Source organism: Melanerpes formicivorus, unplaced genomic scaffold (genome assembly GCF_026170545.1).
Source record: "Melanerpes formicivorus ecotype bairdi unplaced genomic scaffold, bMelFor1.0.p_v2 SCAF_3, whole genome shotgun sequence".
NCBI lineage: Eukaryota > Metazoa > Chordata > Aves > Piciformes > Picidae > Melanerpes > Melanerpes formicivorus.
In genome coordinates this window covers 25,963,610-25,989,232 of record NW_027142355.1, presented here as the reverse complement: position 1 = coordinate 25,989,232, position 25,623 = coordinate 25,963,610, and the positions used below count along the sequence as shown (strand labels likewise).

Here is a 25,623-nt window from a genome sequence, read left to right as displayed (position 1 = left end):
ATGAGGCACCACAGATCTGGTCATGTCCAATATTTAAACAGCTCTGTATGGATTTTATGACTTCTGAGGCACCCCAAGGTGATTTGGCATGGTTTGTATTTGCAGCGTTCCCTGCTGTACTTAATTTGGTTGCTACAAACAAGACATAAGGAGGTCATCAAAGTCCCAGGTTGATATAAATTGAATTCATATTAGGTTTGGTAGAAGGAAGGGTTATTCCTGACTTATGTGGAAAGGTAAAGAAGGAGACTAAAGAATTTGGAAGCCCTGGTTCATTTGAGAAATTCTGGACTCAAATTGTATGGAGGTGACCCCAGGGACACTGAGAGAGCTGCATCAACCCTGGATTTAGCCCTTTCCCTCTGTTCATCAGGGCATGATGAGGAATTAGTGACACAAGTTGTTTGCAGAGCAAAATCTCATCCCACTCCAAATCATCATCTCTGCCACATCCTCACCAGCCCAACTTCCATCTCTCTATCGATTTCCAGATAACAATGCGGCAGCATCATCCTGCTCCATAATCCTGCTCCTCCAGAGCAACCCTGAGTGACAGGAATCGATTCTACTCCACTGTTTGTCCCTGATTTGGTAAAAAGGCATCTGTAAACCTCATCCTCATTCAGATCACAGATGACTCCTTAGCATGTGGAGGTTTCAATGAAGGCTTAGTCACCACCTGGGCTGTTTCTGATATGTCCTTGGCTCACAAATGTTCTTTGAGGAAAAGCAACCTTCTCTTCGGTTGCTCTTGTATCTTATTAAGCTTGCTCTTAAGCCAAACAGAGGAATTAACCATTCATATTGTAATTAGCAACAATTTGGGGTTATTTTGTCCAAACAAAACTGTAGTCTGGTTTGAGCTGCCTCTCGGATGCTCTTGTTGCTGCTGCTTCTCCTGTTACCAAAACTATTTTCATAAATATTCAATCCCACCCTGGGCTCGATGCACATGGAGGAGAACAACCAACCCTAAGGGACTTGCACCCTGGAGTCAGCACAAGGAAATGAAGCAGACAGCCGTGTGGGGAAGCTGCAGCAGCCACGGATGTTGTTTTCACAGTGATGGGCTGCGAGGTGTGAGCACAGCTCATTAGCTGCAGGATTCAAATGTCGCCCAGGCTCTTTGCTGTCCCTGCTTGGGGAGCCAGGCAGAGCCCAGCCAGGGAAAAAGCAACGTTTAAAGAGTCAGCTCAAAGCCTTCTAAGACAGAATACTGTTCTGGTACCTCTCCCTTGAGAATGAAATCATGACCATATACCTTGGACTATGTCACTAAATGGTAGAATAATGAAATCAGAGTGCTTTGGTTTGGAAGGGACCTTTCAAGGTCACCTAATCCAACACCTCTGCAGTCAGCTCTGCACATACAGTGGGTTGCTCAGAGACCCAAACAACCTTACCTGGAATGATTCCAGGGGTGGGGTATCTAGTACCACAGCATGTGGCTCAGTTGGTAGTGCATAAGACCCTTAAAGGGAAGGTCGTGAGTTCAAGCCTGCAGTGGGCAGTAGTGTCCTCCTTACTCTAGTTATGAGGTCTGTGGTGACAGGTTGGACTCGATGATCTTTGAGGTCTCTTCCAACCTTAGTGCTACTGAATGAGCATACCTCTCTAGGCAACCTGGGCTAGTGTCTCAACAGCTTCCTTGTAAAAAGCTTCCTCTTTCCCTGTAGTCTAAACCTAGCCTCTTTTAGTTTAAAATCATAACCCCTTGTCCTGTGACAAAACTAAGACGACTGTCCCCAGATTTCTTTTTGGCCCCTCTAAGTACTGAAATGCTCAAGAAGTTTTCCCCAGAGCCTTCTCTTCTCCACACTGAACAATCCAAACTCTCTCAGCCTGGCCTCACAGAAGAGAGCTTCCAGCCCTCCCATCATTCTTGTAGCCTTCTCTGGCCCTGCTCTAACAGTTCCAGAGTTTTCCAGAGCTGAAGAGCTGACCCCAGCACTGCAAGTGGGGGCTCAACAGAGCGGAGCAGAGGGCAGAATCCTCTCCCTCCACTTTCTGGATACCCTTCTTGTGAGGCAGCCCAAGGTACTGTTGGCCTTCTGGGCTGCCATCACACATTGCTGGCTCATGTCCAGCTCTTTGACTGTGATGTGAAAACTACCTAGTAATTTGGGGAAATTAGATCTCTCAGATCCACCAGGCTAGAGACAGGGCATAGTCATACCTCCATTGCATTTGTTCTGGTTAGAGTTGTCCTTCAAGCACCAACAATCACAACCAGTGCAAGGGCATTGAGCAGAAGTGCTTCACTTTGAACCTAGATGGCTTAAAGCCGCTCCAGCGGTTAGTCATTGTGGAAAAGGTGATTCTCCAACCTACTTTGGGAACCTTGGGAACATCTCCAACTACACAAATGGGAAATACAGAGGATGCTGGTCAGCTTCAACCCAAATCCAAGGCTCCTTCTGGTGGCTGATGCTGATCCTTCAAGGTGAGGCATTAAAGTTAACATTTATACATATGGAATAAAAAAAAATAAACTAAATGCATCTTACTCATCTAGCCACCTGGCACACAAAAGGAAATGTTCTCTTTGCATGGATAATCCTACCTTTCATTTCCCACTGGTACTTCCCATGTGACAGTAACCTTCATGGGGTGCATGTGCAAAAACATGAAGAAGAATGAAACCTCATCTTGACCCAAGAACAAATCTTATGAGTAGAGAATAAGTCTTATGAGGAATGGCTGAGGGAACTGGGATCATTTAGGTCTGAAGAAGAGGAGGCTGAAATGAGACCTCAATACTCTTTACAGCTATTGAAAGGAGGTTGCAGTGAGGTGGGGGTCAGTCTCATCTCCCTAGTATCAGGTGACAGAATGAGAGGAAATGGCCTGAATGGTGCCAGGGGAGGTTTAAGTTAGCTATTAGGAAAAAAATGTCTTTCCTTCAAGAGTGGTCAGGCATTGGAACAGGCTGCCCAGGGAGGTGGTGGAGTCACCATCCTTGGAGACGTTCAGGAAATGTGTGGACATGGTATTCTGGGTCATAGTTTAATGGCCATGGTGGTGGTAGGCTGACAGTTTGTGATCTTAGAGGTCTTTTCCAATCAAAACCTCATTTGTATTTCCTTTTGTAAATCACCATTTGAGCAAATAACAACAACTTAAAATCCAAAGATTGTATGTTAAGAGATGGTGTTACTGGTTTCTAGGTAGTTTCTCCCACATCTGTTCTCCTCTCTACAACAAAATCACAGCTAAGCCCCTGCCAGTGTCTTGATTTTGGAAGAAGATCTTTTGATTTAAAGGAAATACAAAGCTACTTGCATGATTAAAAAAAAAATGAAAGGCAGGAAAAGGGAGATTAGCATATGAAAGGAGACAGCACCAGATACGGAATGGCTATCTTGCTGTAATGTTTTAACCTTTTCCAAAGCAATCCTGACACATCTGCATGGCTCTCTGGGGACGCCATGTATCAGGATGCATTAGGTCATGTTAATACAGCTGGATTCATTAGCTGGGCCAGCACAGGATCTTCTGAAACTCCATGCTGGAAAATGAAAGGCAGCGCACGTATTATCAGAGAGTTACAATTCAGTTGTCTCTAACCCATCTGGATTCATTAACAGCAAATGGATGTGATCAAAGCCTAATTTTATGTCCAGACACTTCAATGAAACCTTTTAAGAAAACCCACACTAACAAGAAAACTCATCCCAGAATGATATTCATTGCCTGGCACCTGAAAACACTGTGTGGGGCTGAATCCTAACATCATGCTGAGGGTAGGACTTGTTACTCCCACAGCACATCAGGGTGAAGGTTTAGAAGAGTGCTAGGGCTACTAAAAAGCAAAAGACATTTCTTCTTACAGCCTCCTGTCCATTAGCTGCTGTGGAGGTAAGAGGATAAAATACAGCAGCACCACTCGTTATTAACACTGCAGGGTTTCTCTCTAAGGTACTTTGCAATCCATTTATCATGATTCCTTGATCTAGTCCTCATCCTCACTTGTGCTGAAGCTTCAGATCTCTCCTCCAGTCCAGTCCAGGGTCCATTGTGTTCAACATCTTCATCAGTGACCTGGATGAAGGGACAGACTGCATCCTCAGCGAGTTTGCTGATACAAAACTGAGAGGAGTGGCTGACATACTAGAAGGCTGTTCACTCATTCAGTGAGACCTGAACGGTCTGGAGAGCTGGGTGGAGGAGAACCTCATGAAGTTCATCAAGGGAAAGTGTAGAGGCATGGGAGGAATAACCTCTGCACTAGTAAAGGTGAAGGGTTGACCTGCTGGAAAGCAGCTCTGTGGAAAAGGACTTGGGAGTCCTGGTGGGCAAAAAGTTCACCATGAGCCCTTGTGCCCAACAGGGGCAATGGTGTCCTAGGAGGCATTAAGAAGAGTGTGATGAGCAGATTGGGGAAGGTTCTCCTCCCTCTTCACTCTGCCCTAGTGAGGTCTCATCTGGAAAAACGGGTTCAGTTTTGGGCTCCCCACTTCAAGAGAGACAAGGAGTTACTGGAGAGAATCCAGTGGATGTTATGAAGATGCAGAGAGGCATGGAGCACCTCTGTGAGGAGGAAAGGCTGAGAGACCTGGGGCTCTTCAGCCTGAGAAAAACAGACTGAGAGGGGATCTTCTCAACTCTCATCAATAGCTGAAGTGGGTGGCAAGAGGCTCAGGCCAGACTCTTTTCATAGTGACCCATGACAGGAAAAGAGAAATGCGCATAAACTCAAACCCAGAAGGCTCCCTCTGACCATGAGGGGAAACTGCTTTGCTGTGAGAGTGCTGCAGCCCCAAAGCAAGATGCCCAGAGAGGTTGTGGAGTCCCCTTCTCTGGAGAGATTAAAACCCCACCTAACATGATCCTGGGGAACTTGCTGCGGGTGACTGCTTTAGCAGTGGGTTAGGACTGGATGATCCCCGAGGTCCCTTCCAACCCCTACCATTCAGTGATTCAGGTAACACAAAGCAGCTCCAGGGCAAATATATTTTACACTCTGACCCATTCAAAGAGGCAGAGAAGCAGCAGCCCAAATACCTTTGGGTCTCATGCAACCTCACCCAAGCTTTTGAAATGACTGAATGCCTCTACAGCAAGAGTGCACTCAATGCAAAACTACGTGACTGGAAGAATGTTCTGAAGAGTCCCTTTAAAAGCCATTTCAGTACAAACCAGCTGGGTCCCCAACCATTCCCTGGCATGCAGAAGTTCAAAACAACAGGTCAAACCTTCAGGTTTTCAAGCTGTCATGTTGTTTTCTCTAACTTCTTGGTGAGATGCACTTAGAGGAACAATCTCCACCTTAAATATTTTCTTCTGCAGAAATCACAGCTCCCCCCATGCCTGATCACTTGATTCATCTTCTCTGGGGAAGAAGGCAAAGCTGGGAAGGTACCTGTACGGGGATGTCTTCAGTATGTGATGGGCTCTTGAATACACAGCAGATGGTGGAAGAGACCTTGGCACTGGGAAGGTTGTCAATTCTTAGTATATTGCTCGTCACTTAAAGATCTCTTCAAGATGCCTTGGCAGAGGAAGGCACCAGATGAATGCAGGAAGTGGCTGTCTTAAAGGAATAAACCCTAAAGGAAGCCTAATCTGATTTTTAAACTGGAGTTTAGCTGACACTTCACCATTTAAAAGCACTATCCAGAGCACAGCTGTAGTTAGAGACAGGGCAGATTAAGCGATTTCAAACCTCTTCAAGCTTACTGCTGACCCACAGCTTTGGGTTTGGGACCTTTCCCAGATGACACTGGTGGTTACATATCAGACTGACATGAAGCTTTTAATCATGCATTTCCTTGTTGCATTTCTTTTAACTACAGTTTCTCAGCTGGCCCCCTACAAATGTTTCTCAGCACCTGCCTTTCCAAAGCATCATCGATCCTCCTTTCCCAGCACTGAGAAGGTCTGTGCAGCAGAGGGCTCCAGTGACTCATGCTGGGACATCACTCTTCAGGCAAGACCTCCAAATATATAAATCACCATGTCAGGGGAGGAAGCCTTTGCCTACCCCATCAGAAATGCATCATCCATACAGATTCGTTCCACTCGATGCAACCTCACCTGTCTCGGGTGCTGTGTGCTGTTTCATCATCAGTGACAAAGTTCCCCATGAACTGCTCTGCTTCCTCCCATGAAGCTGGGGTGCAGAGCTGGGGGCTGCACTTGGAAACTGGGTGGTGGTGGTTTGAGAGGCTGTGGAGTATCTCCTTCCCTGCTCAGAAGGCTGGTGTTGCTTTCTTGTAGTACCAGTGGGCATTAGGTTGATTCGTCACTCCGCAAGGAGCTGCAGGAATGAGCTTGTGGAGGTTTCTGACAGGTTGGGTTTGACACAGCAAAGCTGATGGGTATGCAGCCAGCTCTGAATCGGTCTGAATGCCAGTGAAGCATGGGGTGCTCTCTTGTCACCTTGCTATTGGCCTCAAACATCTCACAAAGTCACAGTCTGGGGTGCTGGGGTTCTGGTTCAGAAGCGCCAGTACAGCCCTGGTGCCATCCCTGCCCTAGGGTGTGCACTAGGGAAAGCTGCATACCAGCCAAGTCCACCTCTTTAACCAACACTTCCAAGAAAACAGCATTCAACACAGATTCATTTCATGTTCCTTTCTCATATCAAAACTTCCTCATTCACTCTGGGTCCATTCTCCACGTTGCAGCATTGGCCATTCCCATCCCACCTCTCCAAATCTCTTTGTAGGCAGCTGCCAAACTGCTGCCTGTGTCATACCCAAGACAAGCATTCAAGTAATGGAGGAGGTTTAGGTCCAATACTCCTACAAGTCCCAGGACACCTGAGATGCTTGATTTGGGCTCTGTCTTTCTGCTCAACAGCTCCATCTCAGGAGCTTCCAGGATGGAAGCTGCTTGGCTTGACATGGGACTAGAGGCTGCTCAGCCTTTCCTTCAGCACAGCAATGCCCACAGAAGTTCAAAGGGGATGGGAACTGTTGAAATCCAGCTCACTGTCACTGCACTTGGGTGTCACACCAGTATCATGTCACCAGATGCAGTCTGATGTAATGTGGCTGTGAAGAGAGGACTGAGACCCATGTGCTTCCAGATATTGGCCTAAACAGCAGAATTCTTCATTAAAATGTGCAACTCTGCAAATGTCACAGAAGATCTGGGATCATCCAGTACTAAAAGGGGAGCTGAAAAGAGGATGGAGGGCTCACTAGGTGCCACATGGGGAAGAGAAGAGGCAACTGGTACAAGTTGCACTGGCAGAAATCTCATCTTGGCATAGGAAAGATATTTTTGAGAGAAAATAGAATCACAGAATCATGGAATTGGGTTAGAAGGAACCTTTCCAGGCCATCAAGTCCACACTCCTTGCAGTCAGTGGGGACATCTTCAACTAGAGTAGTTGCTCAGAGCCCCAGACAATCTGACCTGGGATGGTTCCAGGGATGGGGCATCTACCAGCTCTCTCTTGGCAATCTGGGACATTGTTTAACCACCCTCAGAGTAAAAAATGTCTTCCTTAGATCTAGTCTAAATCTCCCTCTTTTAGTTTCAAACCATAATTCCTTCTCCTCTCACAATAGGCCTTGATTGAAAGTCTGTCCCCACCTTTCTGAGCAGTCCTTTCAAGCCTTGAAAGGCTTGTAATAAGGTCTCTCTGCAGCCTTCTCTTCAGGCTGAACAACACCAACTCTCTCAGCCTAGCCTCACAGCAGAGGGCTTCCAGCCCTCTCATCATTGCTGTGCCCTCCTCTGGCCCCACTCCAACAGGTCTATGCATCTTTTCTGCTGATAATTCTAGAGCTGGCCCCACCACTGTTGGTGGGGTCTTAGCAGAGCAGACCAGAAGGGCAGAATCTCCTCCCTTCACTGCTGGCTGGACTGAGAGAATGATCACTGCTTGGAACAACCGCCCCAGGAATGTGGTGGAGTCCCCATCAATGAAGGGTTTCAAGATGGCCAGGAGATGGTGCTGAATAACCTCATCTCTCTTTCCCAGGTGAAGCTGGACCAGATGTTTTTTACAGGTCTTTTCCAACCTGGGCTGCTCTGTTCTGATATTCAGTAATAACATGATTAATTTTATCAGGACATTTACAGAGACAAAGGGAGCTACAGTAGCTGTGGGGGCTTTGCCAAAATCACACCCAAGGCAATCATCTCAAGCATAGGAAGCCCACCCTGCCCCTGCTCTTTCCTCACCCCATGCCCCTAGCTGCCATCTCACCTCCCCACGTGCTCTGATCTGTGGTGACCTGCAGAATTAGGCTGCCAGTTGCAATTTGGTTATTCTGCTATCAATTAATAATGGTTTGTTACTCATCAGGCAGGGGAAATGGAGTGATCTCCCAGCTGTGCTTCCCAGTGCTTTGAGCTGCTTAAATACCTGGACTGGCTCTTGTGAGCTGAGAAATATCATAGAATCACAGACTCTTTTCAGCTGGAAAAGACCTCTAAGATCATTGAGTCCAACTGTCAACCCAACCCCACCAGGGTCATTAAACCATGTTCTGAAGTGCCATGTCCACACATTTATTGAACACCTCCAAGGATGGTGATTCCATCACCTCCCTGGGCAGCCTGTTCCAATGCCTGACCACTCTTGCAGGAAAGAAGTGTTTCCTAATATCCAACCTAAACCTCATCTGACTCAACTTGAGGTCATTTCCTCTCATACTAACACTTGTTGCTTGGGAGAAGAGACCAGCCTCCACTTGGCTCCAACCTCCTTTCAGGGAGTTGTAGAGAGACAGAAGGTTTCACCACAGCCTCTTTTTCTCCAGGCTAGTTCCCTCAGCCACTCCTCACAAGAACTCTAGGCTCTTCACCACCTTCATTGCTTCTGTCTCAATGAGAGACAGAGATAAACCCAAGAAATGCCTGTATTTCTTGTGGGGCAACTGGAAGAACTATTCCCTCAACTCATTAGATGTTATTATATGTTGGTAGAGCAGAGTGAGAGATGGAGATCATTCCATACCAAAAATCAGGAGAGGAGTGGCACAGCTTCACAGAACCACAAAATGGTAGTGGTTGGAAGAGACTTCTAGAGATCATCTAGCCCAGCCTTGCTCTATTGTAATAACCTGGATGTTTAAGCCTGAAGAAGTGGAGGCTGAGAGGAGACCTTGTTGCTCTCTACAGCTACCCGAAAGGAGGTTGCAGTGTGGCTGGCCTTGGCCTGTTCTCCCAAGCAACTAATAACGGAACAATACAAAATGGCCTCAAGTTGCACCATGGGAGGTTTAGGTTGGATATTAGGAAACATTTCTTTGCTGCAACAATGGTCAGCTGCCCAGGAAGGTGCTGGAGTCACCATCCCTGAAGGTGTACAAGAAATTAGTAGATGTAGCAATTTGGGACATGGTGTAGTGGTCATGGAGGTGTTTGGTAGAAGGTTGGACTTGATGACCTCTTCTGACCTTAAAGACCCTGCCATTCTATGTCTAAAAACCAGCCAAAATCAGCTCCATGGCTGGGGGAGTAGATACAGGCTGGTCAGGAGAGGTGGATGCTGCCCCAGCTCCATCATTGCCATGGGGAGCCAACCCACACCCCAGTTTCAGTGTATCACTGCTGTGGTTCTCCCTACTGAAATAGAAGGAAAAAACACCTCCAAAGCAACTAACACCCCTTTTATTTATCTCACAGGGGAAAGCTGTGAGTCTAAATTGTGTGGTTTACTGATCAGTGGTTATTTCACACCAAGTGATAAGGGAGCTTTTCAATTGCTTTTCTTCTGTGGCACATTCCAGGCTTACAAAGGGCTGGAGTTTTTAGTATGTATCGATTCAAATCCATGTTTAAATGCAAAAGCCCTTTCTACAGTCTCCCAGTCTGATATCCTGCCTTCCTCATGCAGCAGGCTTGGGTGTTTTCAGCAAAATCCATTATTCCACTATCAGTTCTGCAGAATCCTGCCTGTTACTATGGTTATACTATATGCTGCTACAACTTTGCTTCCCCAGTGCTCCAAACTGAAGAATCTCTTTTTTCCTTTTTCTTTTTTTTTTCAGGTGATGTTTTTCTTTTATGGGCTTTATTCTGAGAGGCACTACAGTCATAGAAACATCAAATTGTTTTGGCTGGAAAAGACTTCTAAGATCATCAAGTCCAACTGTCAACCTAAGACCACCATGGCCATTAAAACATGCCCTGAAGCGCCATGTCCACACATTTCTTGAACACCTCCAGGGACCACAGCCCTAAGCAGCCTGTTCCAGGGCTTGATCACCCTTTCAGCAGAGAAATTTTCCCTAAAACTCAATCTAAACCTTCTCTGGCACAATTTCAGGCCATTTCCTCTTGTTCTATCACCTGATACTAGAAAGAAGTGGCCAATCCCCACCTCACTCCAACCTCCTTTTTTCAGGGAGTTGTAGAGAGCAACAAGGTCTCCCCTCAGCCTCCTCTTCTCCCTCTCACCCACTTCCCTCAGCTGATCCTCACACAGCTTGTGTTCTAGACTCTTCACAAGCTTTGTTGCCCTTCTCTTGACATGCTCCAGCCAGGTGGGGGTTGGTCTCTTCTCCCAGGCAACCAGCACCTGAACAAGAGGACACAGTCTCAAGTGGTGCCAGGGGAGGTTTAGGCTGGAGGTGAGGAAGAAGTTCTTCATAGAAAGAGTGATTTGCCATTGGAATGGGCTCCCCAGGGAGGTGGTGGAGTCACCATCACTGGAGGTGTTTAGGAAGAGACTGGATGGGGTGCTTGGTGCCATGGTTTAGTTGATTAGATAATGTTGGATGATAGGTTGGACTCGATGATCTCAAAGGTCTCTTCCAACCTGGTCTGGTCTATTCTATTCTATTCTATTCTATTCTATTCTATTCTATTCTATTCTATTCTATTCTATTCTATTCTATTCTATTCTATTCTAACCTCTGTGTCCTTCTTGGAGTGAGCAGCCCAAGACTGAACCCAGTATTTGGGGTACCTTTAAAAAAGCTATGTGAGATTCACTGTCTCTGCCACTTGAACACCAGCCTGAGCAGCCCAAAAGCAAATGTGCCTTTTCTACACCACATAAAGCCAATTTCCAAAGCCAGGGAAGACTGGAATGGAGGAATGAGGACTGTGGGTATGACTGGGTGGGGTTTTCATCTTATGTTTTGTTGGAATCTGAGCCAGAGGTGTGCTCCAGAGTGGGCTACACGGTAATAAGAAGTCTTTTTAGAACTATTTCCCTAATTCCTAATAAAACTGAGTCTCTCTGACAGCATCACAGGTCAGAATCAGCCAGTATCTACCTTCACTGCTTTCTCACATCATGTAGGACAGGGACTTCACTTCAGCTCTTCTTCACCGTCCTTAGTGAGCACTGTAGACAGATGCTCACTCACATTTGAGATTACAGCTCATTTGTTTTACCAGAAACCAATTTTGCCACCATCAAAGAATGATGTGACTAGATAACTACCTACAAAAAGCTTTTTCCAAGGAGAAATGCTCCACTCTACCTGCTCTACATAGCCTGGATGAACTGAACTTAATGATTGTCATGACATCTCTCTTGTTCAGACATTTGCTTAGAAAAGGGAAAAGAAAAATCTCTTCCTTGTGACCTCCTGAATGTCTCTGACAGCAGAATACTTTTTCTGCTCCTTTTTAATTTTATCTAAGCCCTCGAAGGCTTTGAACACCCAGCAGATGGGACCTGAAGCTGGATCATACCAGAGTAGAAAGAAGTTTACATGTTTTTTTAACAGTGGAGGTAATTAACCACACAAACAGCCTGTGTGAGCTGGATTCTCCACCTCTGAAAGGCTTCTACATCAAGCAAGGTTTTGAAAGATAAGCTACATCCAAACCAGAGTTATGGATCTGATGCAGAAATTACTGGCTGAACTTTCACGACACCTTGAGTACTGTGTCCAGTTCTGGGCCCCTCAATTTAAGAAGGATATTGAGACACTTGAATGTGTCTGGAGAAGAGCATTGAGGGTGGGGAGAGGTCTTGAGCACAAGCCCTATGAGGAGAGGCTGAGGGAGCTGGGATTGTTTAGCCTGGAGAAGAGGAGGCTCAGAGGAGACCTTAGTGCTGTCTACAACTACCTGAAGGGAGGTTGTAGCCAGGTGGGGGTTTCCATAGAACAGAACAGAACAGAATAGAATAGAATAGACCAGGTTGGAAGAGACCTTCAAGATCATCGTGTCCAACCTATCATCCAATACCACCTAATCAACTAAACCATGCAACCAAGCACCCTGCCAAGTCTCCTCCTGAACACCTTCAGTGACGGTGACTCCACCACCTCCCCAGGCAGCCCATTCCAATGGGCAATCACTCTCTCTGTGTAAAACTTCTTCCTAACCTCCAGCATAAACCTCCCCTGGTGCAGCCTGAGACTGTGTCCTCTTGTTCTGGTGCTGGGTGCCTGGGAGAAGAGACCAACTTCTGCCTGTCTACAACCTCCCTTCAGGTAGTTGTAGACAGCAATAAGGTCACCCCTGAGTCTCCTCTTCTCCAGACTAAGCAACCCCAGCTCCCTCAGCCTCTCCTCATAGGGCTTGTGTTGCAAACCCCTCACCAACTTTGTTGCTCTTCTCTGGACTCATTCCAGCAAGTCAACATCCTTCCGAAACTGAGGGGCCCAGAACTGGACACAGGACTCGAGGTGTGGCCTAACCAGTGCAGTGTACAGGGGCAGAATGACCTCCCTGCTCCTGCTGGCCACACTGTTCCTGATGCAGGCCAGGATGCCATTGGCCCTCTTAACTGCCTGGGTACACTACAGGCTCATGTTCAGCCTACCATCAACCAGCACCCCCAGGTCCCTCTCTGCCTGGCTGCTCTCCAGCCACTCTGACCCCAGCCTGTAGCACTGCATGGGGTTGTTGTGGCCAATGTGCAGAACCCTGCACTTGGATGTGTTAAATCTCATGCCGTTGGACTCTGCCCATCTGTCCAGCCTGTCGAGGTCTCTCTGCAGAGCCTCTCTACCCTCCAGCAGATCAACACACAGGTATATTAATGGGAAGAAGAAGACTAGGGAAGGTGTGGGCCCCCTCAGAAAGGAAAATGGTGACATGGTCACAAGTGATGAGGAAAATGCTGAGGTACTTAATAACTTCTTTACCTCAGTCTTCAGTGCAAGGGCCTCTAGCCACACTCCTGATGTTATGGAAGACAATGCCAGGGATGGGGAGGAAGAACTGCCCATTGTAAGTGCAGATCAGGTTCCTGATCATCTGAAGAACCTGAAAGTGTTCAAGTCCCTGGGACCCGACGGGATACACCCATGGGTGCTGAGAGAACTGGCAGAGGAGGTTGCTAAACCCCTCTCTATTATATTTCAAAAGTCATGGCAGTCTGGTGAAGTCCCCACAGACTGGAAAAGGGGAAACATTGCCCCCATCTTCAAAAAGGGTAAGAAGGAGGAACCAGGGAACTACAGGCCAGTCAGTCTCACCTCTGTGCCTGGAAAGATCATGGAGCAGATCCTCCTGGAGTCACTACTTGCTCAAAAGAATAGTGAAGAGGTGATTGGGAACAGTCAGCATGGCTTTGCCAAGGGCAAATCCTGCCTGACCAACCTGGTGGCCTTCTATGAGCAGGTGACAAAATTAATAGCTGAGGGGCGAGCAACTGATGTCGTTTACCTGGACCTGAGCAAAGCCTTCGACACTGTCCCGCACCACATCCTGGTCTCCAAACTGGTGACACATGGGTTTGATGGGTGGACCACTAGATGGATAAGGAACTGGCTTGATGGCTGCACCCAAAGAGTGGCTGTCAATGGCTCCATGTCCCAGTGGAGGCCAGTGACAAGCAGAGTCCCTCAGGGATCAGTCCTGGGACCAGGCTTGTTCAACATCTTTGTGGGTGACATGGACAGTGGCATTGAGTGCACCCTCAGCAAGTTTGCTGATGACACCAAGCTGTGTGGTGCAGCAGACACGCTGGAGGGAAGGGAGGCCATCCAGAGGGACCTTGACAGGCTGGAGAGGTGGGCACAAGCCAACCTCATGAAGTTCAATAAGAGCAAGGGCAGGGTCCTGCATCTGGGTCGAGGCAATCCCAGGCACAAATCCAGGCTGGGCAGTGACTGGCTGGAAAGTAGCCCTGAGGAGAGAGACTTGGGGGTGCTGGTGGACAAAAAGCTCAACATGAGCTCTCAATGTGCACTTGCAGCCTGCAAAGCCAATCAGATCCTGGGCTGCATCAGGAGAAGTGTGGCTAGCAGGTCGAGGGAGGTGATCCTCCCCCTCTACTCAGCTCTGGTGAGACCCCACCTGGAGCACTGTGTCCAGTTCTGGAGCCCCTATTACAAGAGGGATGTGGAGGTGCTGGAAGGTGTCCAGAGAAGGGCCACGAGGATGATCAGAGGGCTGGAGCACCTCTCCTATGAGGACAGACTGAAGGAGTTGGGGCTGTTCAGTCTGCAGAAGAGAAGGCTCCGAGGTGACCTCATTGTGGCCTTCCAGTATCTGAAGGGGGCCTACAGGAAGGCTGGGGAAGGACTTCTCAGGCTCTCAGGTAGTGATAGGACTAGGGGGAATGGAATGAAGCTAGAGGTGGGGAGATTCAGGCTAGATGTGAGGAGGAGGTTCTTCACCATGAGAGTGGTGAGACCCTGGAATGGGTTGTCCAGGGAGGTGGTCGAGGCCCCGTCCCTGGAGGTGTTTAAGAGCAGGCTGGATGAGGCTCTGTCCAGCCTGATCTAGTGTGGGGTGTCCCTGCCCATGGCAGGGGGGTTGGAACTAGATGATCCTTGTGGTCCCTCCAACCCTGAATGAAACTATGAAACTATGAAACACCTGCCCCCAGGTTCTCCAGGGATGGGGTCTCACCACACCCCTGCACAACCTGTTCCAGTATTTTACCATTCTCATTGTGAAGAACTCCTTCCTAATGTCCAACCTAAATCTACCCTGCTCCAGTTTCAAACCATTGCCCCTTGTCCCATGTCGCTGTAAACCCTTCTAAACAGTCTCCCCCAAGCCTTCCTGTAAGTCACCTTCAGATACTGAAATGCACCTATTTGGTCTTCCCATAACCTTCTCTTCCCCATGCTGAACAGCCCCAAGTCTATCAGCTTGTCTTCATAGGACAGGTGCTCCAGCACTCTGATCATCTTTGTGGCCCTCCTCTGGACCTACTCCAGCAGGTCTGCATCCTTCTTGTGTTGGGAGCCCCAGAGCTGGACCCATCACTGTGGTGGGATCTCACCAGAGCAGAGTGGCAGAACTAGCTCTATCGAGCTGCTGGCCACACTGCTTTTGATGCAGTCCAGGATGCCATTTGCCCTCTGGGCTGCAAGTGCCTATTGCTGACTCATGACCAGCTTCTCATCCACCAGTAACCCCCGGGTCCTTTTCTGCAGAGCTGCTCTCAACATCATCATTCCCCAGTCTGTACTGATACTGAGGGCTGCCTCAGCTTAGGTGCATGTCCATGAACTGTGCCTCATTGAACCTCACGAGATTCCTCTTAGCCCACATCTCTAACCACATAGAATCACAGAATCCTTTAGGTTGGAAAAGACCTCTGAAAGTCCAACCATCAAATGGAAGTTTGTGACAGACCAATCTTCTAGGCTTTATATTCCTCTCCTATCAGAACCAGTGGCACTCAAGATATTTAAAGCTCCACAGAGTGATCCAGTTGCAACTTCATAAGAAGGAATATCACTGCCTTGGCAGGGAGATGGACTGGAGAACATAATAGGTCTTTTGTATCTCTCACTTCTCTGATCCTGCTGAGTTCTGCAGCTATTATTAAAGGCATTTTTTAAGGTATTTTAATTTACTCCTTTAAATGGATTTCCATTCATTCACTCCCACCAAGTGAATGTTGTCAGGGACATTAGCAGTGTGATAAAATAGCTGTAGCTTCATGCTGCTTTTAATGCGTTACATACACAAGAGAAGTCATTAGCTCTTCCCCTTTAATATACCCTCTTTACTGCTGCAGAACTGTTTATCACTCAAAAGTGCCAGGCACAAGCCAGGCTCTTCCTTTATTAATCAATATACATTTGTGCAAGGATGCAATGAAAAGGGATAATATTCAGTTTTTATTTCAAGCAGGAGCTAAAAAGCTCATCCCTGACATTTTCAGCCCCCTCCTCTCCCCCTCCTTCCCCCAACATTCCCAGAAGTGGCTCTTAGGGTTTTACCCAATTACAGCTAAACTCATGGCAAGGTGACGATTTACTCCTCATGTACTGAGTGGCAGGTTTCCTTCTCCTTTGTAGTATCTGCTCTAGAACATCATTAGCAGCTGCAACATGATATCAATTGAACGCGGACTGTGAAATTAATGATGCTCAGGAGCAGGTCATCAATTTTGGAGGCATAGTGAACCTCATTTTTGTAACAAATGTTTTCATATGGCTAGCCCAGCTCAGAGAATAAGACCCATCTGTAATTATTTTTATGAATACTCTATGTGCTCCAAGGTTTGGTTTTGTCAGCCTTGGAGCTCCAGCATTTAAAACACATTCACCTGTTAAAAACGTCTTGCTACAGAGAGGGCGTATACGTGATCTGTGTGGAGAGGAGATGCTCCTAGAAAGACACAGTGACCACAAAACTGGCAGATGGCTGATTAGCACCCAAAAGGAACAGAAAATAGGCAGAGAATGGCTTAGCAGGATTGAGATATTGTACCCCTGGATTTCTGCCATCCATGTGGACAGCAATGAAAAGATATAACTGTGATCTACAGTCAAGAATTCATGAAAATGCAAAAAGAGCCCTAGAAAATGGCCAAATACATGAACATGTCAGGGCTTAACAGTCAGCCCAGGCAGAGCACTATGAGCTAACGCAGGGTAACCTTCTGGGATCAGAAAATCATGAAATCATAGGATTGTTCTGGTTGGAAAAGACCTAAGATCATCAAGTCCACCCATCAACCTAACACCACTATGGCCATCAAACCATGCCCCAGAAGAGCCATATCTACATTTTTTTGAACACCTCCAGAGACAGTGACTCCACCACCTCTCTGGGCAGCCTGTTCCAATGTCTGACCACTCTTGCAGAAAAGAAATTTTTCCTTGTATCAGAAAGAGGTCACTAGACTGAAATCACAAAATCATTTGTCAGATTTTTAGATCAGTTTCACTTGTAGGGCTAACACAGAGCGACAAGGCCAAAGGGTCTCTACAAGACAACACCCAAAATGGGGGGGATCTTGAAAGACACAGGTCTCTCAACCCTCACTTCAGTGTACCCAATTCACATTTCTGTCTCTCCGTTCATTAATGCAACTATAAATAATGTGATAAAGAAGTCTGTATTTTCCAATCCAACCCTTGGGGAACACAGGGAGTGAGCTAAGGCCCTCCAAGAAGATCCAGCTAATGACATGCAGTGGATTCAGTTCCTATGGAGACATCCAGAAGTATATTAAATTTCGCAGTTAAATGTACTGCATTGTTTTCTGTGGCTTGACTTTCTAGAATCATGGAATTGTTTATGTAGGAAAAGACCTTTAAGATCATCAAATCCAACCATTTACCCAGCACGATGAAGTCTACCACTAAACCATGTCCCTCAGCATCACATATGCATGGCTTTAAAAATCTCTCTAGGGATGGGGACTCCCCCTCTGCCCTGGGCACCCTGGGCCAGGCCTTGACAATCATTTTCAGTGAAGAACTTTTCCTTGTGTCCAACCTAAACCTCCCCTGGCACAACTTGAGGCTGATTTCTCTTGTCTTATCACTTGTTACTTAGAAGAGACTGGCCCCCACCTCACATCTGTCTCCTTTCAGGGAGTCATAGACAGGAAGAAAGTCTTCCTTCAGCCTCCTTTTCTCCAGGCTGAACAACCACAGTTCCCTCAGCTGCTCCTCACAAGACTTGTGCTCTGGACTCTTCATCAGCCTCATTGCCCTTCTCTGGACACACTCCTTCTTGGAGTGAGGAGCCTCAAACTACACTCATTGCTCAAGGTGTGGCCTTACCAGCATCCAACCCAGGGAGACAATCCTTGCCCTAGTCCAGCTGACCACATTTAGTAATCCAAATCAGGATGTTGGTGGCTTTCTTGGCCACTTGGGCACACACTGGCTCATCTTCAGCCAGCTGTCAACTAATACCCTGAGGCCCTTCCCACCAGGCAGCTTTCCAGTCACTGTGCCCCAAGCCTAGATCATTCCATGAAGTAGCCGGCACAGAAGAATTGTGGTTAAACCACAGCAATGGTTTCTGTTTCCTTCCTCCAGGGGCACTTGTAACAAAACAATAAACCAACTGAGCCTTGCTTCAGCATCTTCAGCTGGTTTAAAAAAAATCTAACCAATAGTTTGGGGTTCATCTATAGATAATTCTCTTCTAAATGTCAGAATTGGAGAATAAAGAAAAGAAATCTCATATATTGCAAAATGCTTTTGAAGGTGACCTTCCAGCAACTACCTGGAGATGGATTTCTGCAGCTCAGCAGCTGTGCTTTTGCTGAAAGCCTTACTACACTGGTTTTGTTGAGAACTTGCTACCACACGTGACATAGCCCTATGCATAGTGACAGCTATGATTGATGGGCCACAACAACAGCCACCAGCTCCTAGAGAGCTGCCCTTAAGTTGGAGCTATTAGATTCTGCAGGGCTAAGGTTGATCTCCATTTTAAAGACAGGGAAAAAATAATTACAAGGGGAATTTACACCCCAAAGCACACGAGAGGCCAGAGATGACCAGAGGATGACAATTTGGTTTCACAGCAACTTCTCTTGTTCAAACTTAGGTTGCCCTCAACAGAATGGACAAAATCAAGCCCTTTCCACATTTCCATTAGAGGAGACCTCTGCTGAAATGCTGTTTATAGAAAAAATAAAAAATCTCTGCCTGTCTCAGTGGTTTGCAAACCAGCAGAAAAGGGAGAAATTTCTCTCCTAGACCATTCGGTCACCAAAGGGCTTGAATTTGGCTGTGTTATTGCACAGGGTAGTGTTCTAACCACTAGACTCCCCAGGACAAGAAGGATATTGGATTCTCCAACCATGCTTTCTTTGCTTCCTAAGAATTTTAACCAAACACTTTGCTGGGATGGAGAAACTGCAATACAAGAGCAAGAAAATACTGTCCAGCCACCTCCAGACACAACCTTAGTAGAGTTGAGGCTTCTCTGCAAAGCTTCCCCCTGTTCCTCCTCCTGGATACGACTCAGTAAGCAAAAACCGAAGTCAATAGAAAATTTATAGAATCATAGAACCATTTTGGTTGGAAGAGACCTTTAAGACCATCAAGTCCAACTGTTTGCCCAGCACTGTCAGGTCGCTACTGAACCATGTTCCACAGCATCACATCTACAGATGAGAGGCCTAACCAGTGCAGTGTAACAGGGGCAGAATGACCAAAGAGAGATGCTCCAGTCTCTTAATCATCCTTGTAGCCCTCTGTTGAACTATCTCCAGTAGTTCCCTGTCCCTCTTGAACTGGGGAGCCCAGAACTGTACATAGTATTCCATATGTGGTCTAACTAGGGCTGAGTAGAGGGAGAGGAAAACCTCCCTCAACCGGCTGGCCACACTCTTCTTAATGCACCTAAGTATACTATTTGCCTTCTTGGTGACCAGGGCACATTGTTGTCCCATGAATAACTTAGTTTCAACCAGGATTTTCGCCTGTGGCATAAGCAGGGTTTGAATTGACCAATTTAAAGCATCTCAGGGTGTCCTCACAGAGCACTGGAGTCCAATGCCAGCCCAACAGGGAAGATGCAGCACTAAATGCTATGCTCAAAAAGCAGAGAGAAAACTCATGTGTGGAACGTGATTTATTCAATAAATTAAGCCTTGTGTTCTACACATCAAAGACTAAGGAGATCACAGCTCTGTCCCTGGATGTCCCCAAAGGATTATTTTGAAATTCCTCATGCATGGAGATTGTGAGCAACCTGCTCTGAGTAGCCGACAGCTTGTATTAACGTTGCATTAATCAAACTTGAGTGACCACTTAAAACCCCCAGAGACTCAGGTCTGACAAACTCTTCTGCTCAGGAGACAGGAGAACACACAACACCAGCCTTTGATTCTTGTCAAGAGCAGTAGCAACTGCAATGAGACTTGTGGGCTGGGTGCAAAATTTAAACATAATGAAACCACAGTTTTGCTCCTGTTTGAACAATCTCCTTGCTGCTTCTTGACTGAGACCACACCTGATGCCAGGCCTAACTATGGCACCATTTCTGAAGGAGGATGTATCCAAGTGCAAGCCATGGTGTGAGGACAGAAACTGTGAAAGCTCTATACATGTACCACACTGGGAAGCAGTGGTGGAACTACATGAACTTTAAAGGTTTTTTTCTAACCCAACCCATTCTATGATTCTATGGTCACAGAATCAGAGAATGTTTTGGGTTGGAAGGGGACCTAAAAGCTCAGCCTTCCTAGAGGGAGCAGAGGTGTCTTCAACTAGACCAAGTTGCTCATAGCCCTATCCAACCTGACCTTGAATGTTTCCAGGGATGGCACTTCTACCACCTCTCTGGACAACCTGGGGCAGTGTTTCACCACTCTCAGTGTATAAAATTTCTTCCTTCCAACTAGTCTGAATCTTCCTCTTTGTTTCAAACCATCACCCCTTGAACTGTCACAACAGGCCCTGCTAATAAGTCTGTCCCCAGCTTTCTTATCAGCCCCTTTAAATACTGAAAGGCCATCAGAAGATCTCACTGGAGCCTTCTCTTCTTCAGGTGTAACAACCCCAACTCTCTCAGCCTGTCCTGAAGCTGAGGGCTTGTAGCCCTCACATAACTGTTGTGGCCTCCTCTGGACCTGTTCCAACAGGTCCATGTTTCCCCTATGCTGAGGACTCCAGAGCTGGCCCCAGCACTGCAGGTGGGGTTTCAGCAGAGTGGAATAAAGGGGCAGAATCACCTCCCTTGAGTTGTTGCCCATTTTGCAGCTCAGGATATGGTTAGAGGGATGGGAGAGTAGATGGCAGCAGATTTGATTCAAATCCACATAGGAGGAGCAAGGCTCCTACTCACAAGGAGAAATGGAAAAAGAAAACCTCTTGTAGAGGTCCATCTAACACCTTTCAACATAAAAGAAGGTCTGGATGGGGGCCAAGCTCTGTAATAAATGCTTGTGTTAGGAGTCAGCTGCATTGTTTGCTCAGCACTGTAAATCAAATGTCGTGTATGACGAACTCTCCTATAGATAAACCCTGAATTACACATCAGGAAAACCCTCTCCTCATCCAACTATCTTCTCCTCTCCTTTCACAAGCACAACATCCAGGTCCTCAAGATCCCAACTATGTTGCTGTGGTGTTTCATTACCAACTGCTCAAAGACCTGCACATTAATCCCAAAACCCAAACCAAATTCAACATATTCTGTTGCACTTCACGGTTTCCCACTCTATGTGATGAATATTTCTACTCTTCTGAGCTCCCTGCAAGAAGTTAAAAAGAACTAAATGAACTACTCAGCAATTTACAACCATCTGCTCCTAACTGAGGAATTCCATCGTAGCAAAGAATCACAGAACGGTAGGGCTTGGAAGTGACCTCTGAGGATCATCAAGTCCAATCACCCCGCCAGAGCAGGATGACCTAAAGCAGATCACATAGGAACACATCCAGGTTGGCCTAGAAAGTCTCCAGAGACCCCATGACCTTGCTGGGCATCCTGCTCCAGTGCTCTGCCACCCTCAAAATAAAGAGGTTTCTTCTCATATTTAGATAGAACATCCTATGTTCAACTTTATGTCCGTTATCTCTTGTCCTTTCACTAGGGACCACTGAGAAGAGTCATGCCTCATCTTCCTGACAACGCCCCCTCAGGTATTTGTAGGCATTAATATGATCCTTCCTCAGCCTCCTCTTCTCCAAGCTAAACAGTCCTACCTCTCTCAGCCTTCCTCATATGCGAGATGTTCCAGTCCCCTCATCATCTCAGTGGCTTCGTGCTGGACTCTCTCTGGTAACTCATCCTTCCTGAGCTGGGGTGCCCAGAATGGACACAGAACTCTAGGTGAGGTCACCAGCTCAGAGTAGCAGGGAGGGAGAATGCAAAAACTCCCCAAATACAGCAAAATTACAACATGGAAAAGAAGCTTCCCCCCTCCAGTCACATTCTAGGAGTACAAAAAAGACCAAAAAAAGATCAAATTGGGAAATGGAGGACCCTGTGAGTCAGCTCATTACAGGAGATGTCCAATAATGGCAGAGTTGCCATTGCTCAATTCCCAGTCAGAGCAGCAAAGAGCAGTCTCACTCAGCAAATGGTCTGGATGATACTATAGATCTTTCCTTCCCATCTCTAACTTGTGCATCATTTCCTGACAGTCCCATCTCCCCTTCCGAGCAGATGGCTCCCCACAGAACATCTTTAAGAGACCTCCCAGGCAGTTATGTATGGCAGAGAATGAGCATTTTGTTTTATCGCTCGTTCGTACATTATTTTCCCCATGCTAATGACAGTCAAGTTATTGTCCTGTGAATAAACCCATTTAGGTCTCACAGTGTTGGCTGCAAGTGAGAAGGCGAAGGGAGCAGAGGAAGCCAAACTTGGCATCAGCAGAGCACAGATACAGTCATCCACAAAACATTCATCTATTAACCAAACAGCAGCATTTCCAAACCCAGCAGGGTCACAGAGGAGCCCTGCTGGGAAACAGAAATTAACTCTGAATGGAGATAATTTGTCTCTTGAACGTTGTCATATTTGCAAGATCTCTCTGGCAGTGCCGTGCTGCTCAGAGGAGCGATATTGCTGCACGCCAATGAGATGACACAGGAGATTCCTCAGGAAGCCAGGTGGCACTCGAGATCGCTCCTGCCATCCTCCTGCTGCTGGGATTGGAGCTTTGAATGCAGAAAGCAAGTGGGAGAAATTTGTTTCTGATGTCAAGATGCTGCTGCATTTAATGGCAGAAGAGCTGATTCAGTTCCACATAGGAGGAGCAAATTAAAGTAGCTCAGTTACTACCAGGCTACTACTCGCTTACTGCTTACTTGGCTTTCTGCTTCACTCCTATGCAGGAGAAACACTTTTCTTCTTACGCAGAACAAGCTGTGGATGGGTCTGATGTGGAACACGCATTGGATGTGCTAAGGCAGTGAAAATGTTGAAGAAATGGGACAGTCAACCCATCTGGAGTTTCACAAAATCATTTCATAGAATGTCGAAGATATGTTTCACCCTGAGGGTGGTGAAATACTGGCACTGATTGCCCAGAGAAACTGTAGAAGCCCCATCCCTGAAACCTGATCTGGTTTCCAGAAGAGCATAGAATCAGAGTAATTTCAGTTGGAAAACACCTCTAAGATCACCAAGTCTTCCCATTCTCTACCTCTGTCAAGTCTGGTGCTAAACTCTGTATCTTTGAAACACCTCCAGGGATGGCGATTCAACCACCTTCCTGGACAGCCTGTTGCAGTATCTGAGAACCCTCTCAGGGAAGAAATTTCTTCTACCATGCAACCTAGACCTTCTTTGGTGCAACTTGAGGCCATTTCCTCTTGTCCTATCACTTGTTACTAGGGAGAAGATACTGACCTCCACTTCACAACAACCCCATTTCAATGAGTTGAAGAGAGCGGTAAGGTCTGACTTCAGGGGGGTTGAGCCAGATGATTTTTAAGTGTCCCTTCCAAACAAAACCATTCTATGATTCTATTCTATGATGCTGCACATCCTCTGTAACAGGAGTTATGGCAGATGGAAGCCTGGCTGCTCTGAACACAAACTTAATAATTTATGAAAAGCAGATTACATGATGCTGTGCATCTGATGACAGAGAGTGAGACTTCCTGACCCAAGAGCTCCCTCAGCACTGTGCTTCTAAATCCAGCCTAGAGTGAAGATACCGGAACTATTTTCACGCGTCGCTGGTCTCTAAATTAATTGCTGGCAATTCACAACTGAAACAAGCAAGCAGTTTTTATTTGTCACGTAAGGAGAGCCTAGAACTCGCTTCCACAGAAGCACATAATGAGATTTGGTGATGTGAGATATGAGTGAGGCATGAGTTTTGGTGGCCTTCACACCAGGCTGGCCATTTACACATCTATCAAGGCAACCCAGAGCTGTCAGACTTAATGTGATTTAGAAAGGATATTTTACACAGGGTTTAGGGATTGAGCTGGACTATCAGAGATCACAATGAAACTGAATGAGCAGGGAAGATTTACCACAAGCTGGTTTACTTATTTATATTTTACAGCAGGCTGTAACCCTGCTGCTGGCCATTCCTAAGATGGAATCACACACAGAATCACCATGCTTGGAAAAGAACTCTAAGATCTGTGTGTAAGACCACACTGGATGAAGCTTTGAGCAACCTGGTCAAGTGGCCCTTGCCCAGGGCAGCCTGCTCCAGAGTACTGGAAGATTTATTTTTTATTAAAATCTCTTTTTTTTTTTTTTCAGGGGGAAACCTTCTACATGAAGGTTTTTGAGCCATCCCTGGAATATTTGTATCATGGAGAAGGATGAAATGGCAACATCATGAACTGAGCTGCAGTCAGACACTTACACGTGGTCGCTTCACCTGTCCCATAACATGAAAACACAATCTTTAATCCTGTCCTCTCACATTCCAGGACCACACAGTCCTGTGGACACCACCAACTCACATCACCCTTCCTATTCCCTAATTTAACAAGCAATAGGACAAGAGGAAGTGGCCTCGAGTTGCACCAGGGGAGGTTTAGGTTGGATATTAGAAACAATTTCTTTCCTGAAAGAGTGGTCAGGCACTGGAATAGGCTGCCCAGGGAGGTGGTGGAGTCACCATCCCTGGGGATGTTCCAGAAACATGTAGACATGGCACTCTGGGACACAGTTTAATGGGCAAGGTGGTGTGGGGTTGATGGTTGGGATGGTTGGACTTGATGATCTTAGAGGTGTTCTCCAATTTTGGAATGGAATGGAATGGAATGGAATGGAATGGAATGGAATGGAATGGAATGGAATGGAATGGAATGGAATGGAATGGAATGGAATGGAATAGAATAGAATAGAATAGAATAGAATAGAATAGAATAGAATAGAATAGAATAGAATAGAATAGAATAGAATAGACCAGGTTGGAAGAGACCTTCAAGATCATCGCGTCCAACCCTTCAACCAATCCAACCCACCAATGATTCTGATACAGAAAGCTGCTGATAAATGCTGGGAACAGGACAAATCCTGATGTTTGCCTTGCAGATCTCCTGAGCTAAGGAAAATTCAATGAAAGACTGTGGAATAAACTTTGAATAAAGCAAGTGAGGGTTTCAGCCTGCGTTGTGACCCTGCATATCTTGCCCACAGCCAATTTATAAAAGTCACCCAAGAAAAATGGTGCTAATCCAGTAACAGCGAAGTACATAAAAGGTCCCCAAAAAGGGGCAGCAGAAAGCACACTTTTATTGACCAGCTTCCAGTGGCTCTACCTAAATATCCCCACCATCCATTTAACAATTTGTTGCACCAAGGAGATCTACCTTAGAAGACCACAGAAAAGAGGTTTGAGCATTCCCCTGCACTAAGCTGGAAACATAAACATATTTTTAAAAGCTCTTGCATTTTGTTCCCACAGCAGTGATTCGAAAAGCAATTACAGCATTCAAGTTTTCTCTGCTTCTGCTATTTTCATTTTCCTTTCCTAAGAGCTTGATATACAAAAATAAACCAGGAAGGGTGCTGGAGGCTTCATGCGATGGTAAGGCTTTGCTTTCCCATTGGAAAGCAAAGAGAGAGCAGATATGGGCTGTTATCTGATGGAAAAAAACAGAT

The 25,623-nt window shown here is 46.4% G+C and overlaps 1 protein-coding gene across 1 annotated transcript in view; it reads right to left on the bottom strand.

Annotated features, from left to right (window-relative positions):
- The window catches only part of EXOC4 (exocyst complex component 4), a 517,764-nt gene that overhangs the window by 95,464 nt on the left and 396,677 nt on the right, over positions 1 to 25,623 (bottom strand). The gene's annotated exons all lie outside the window — the stretch shown is intronic.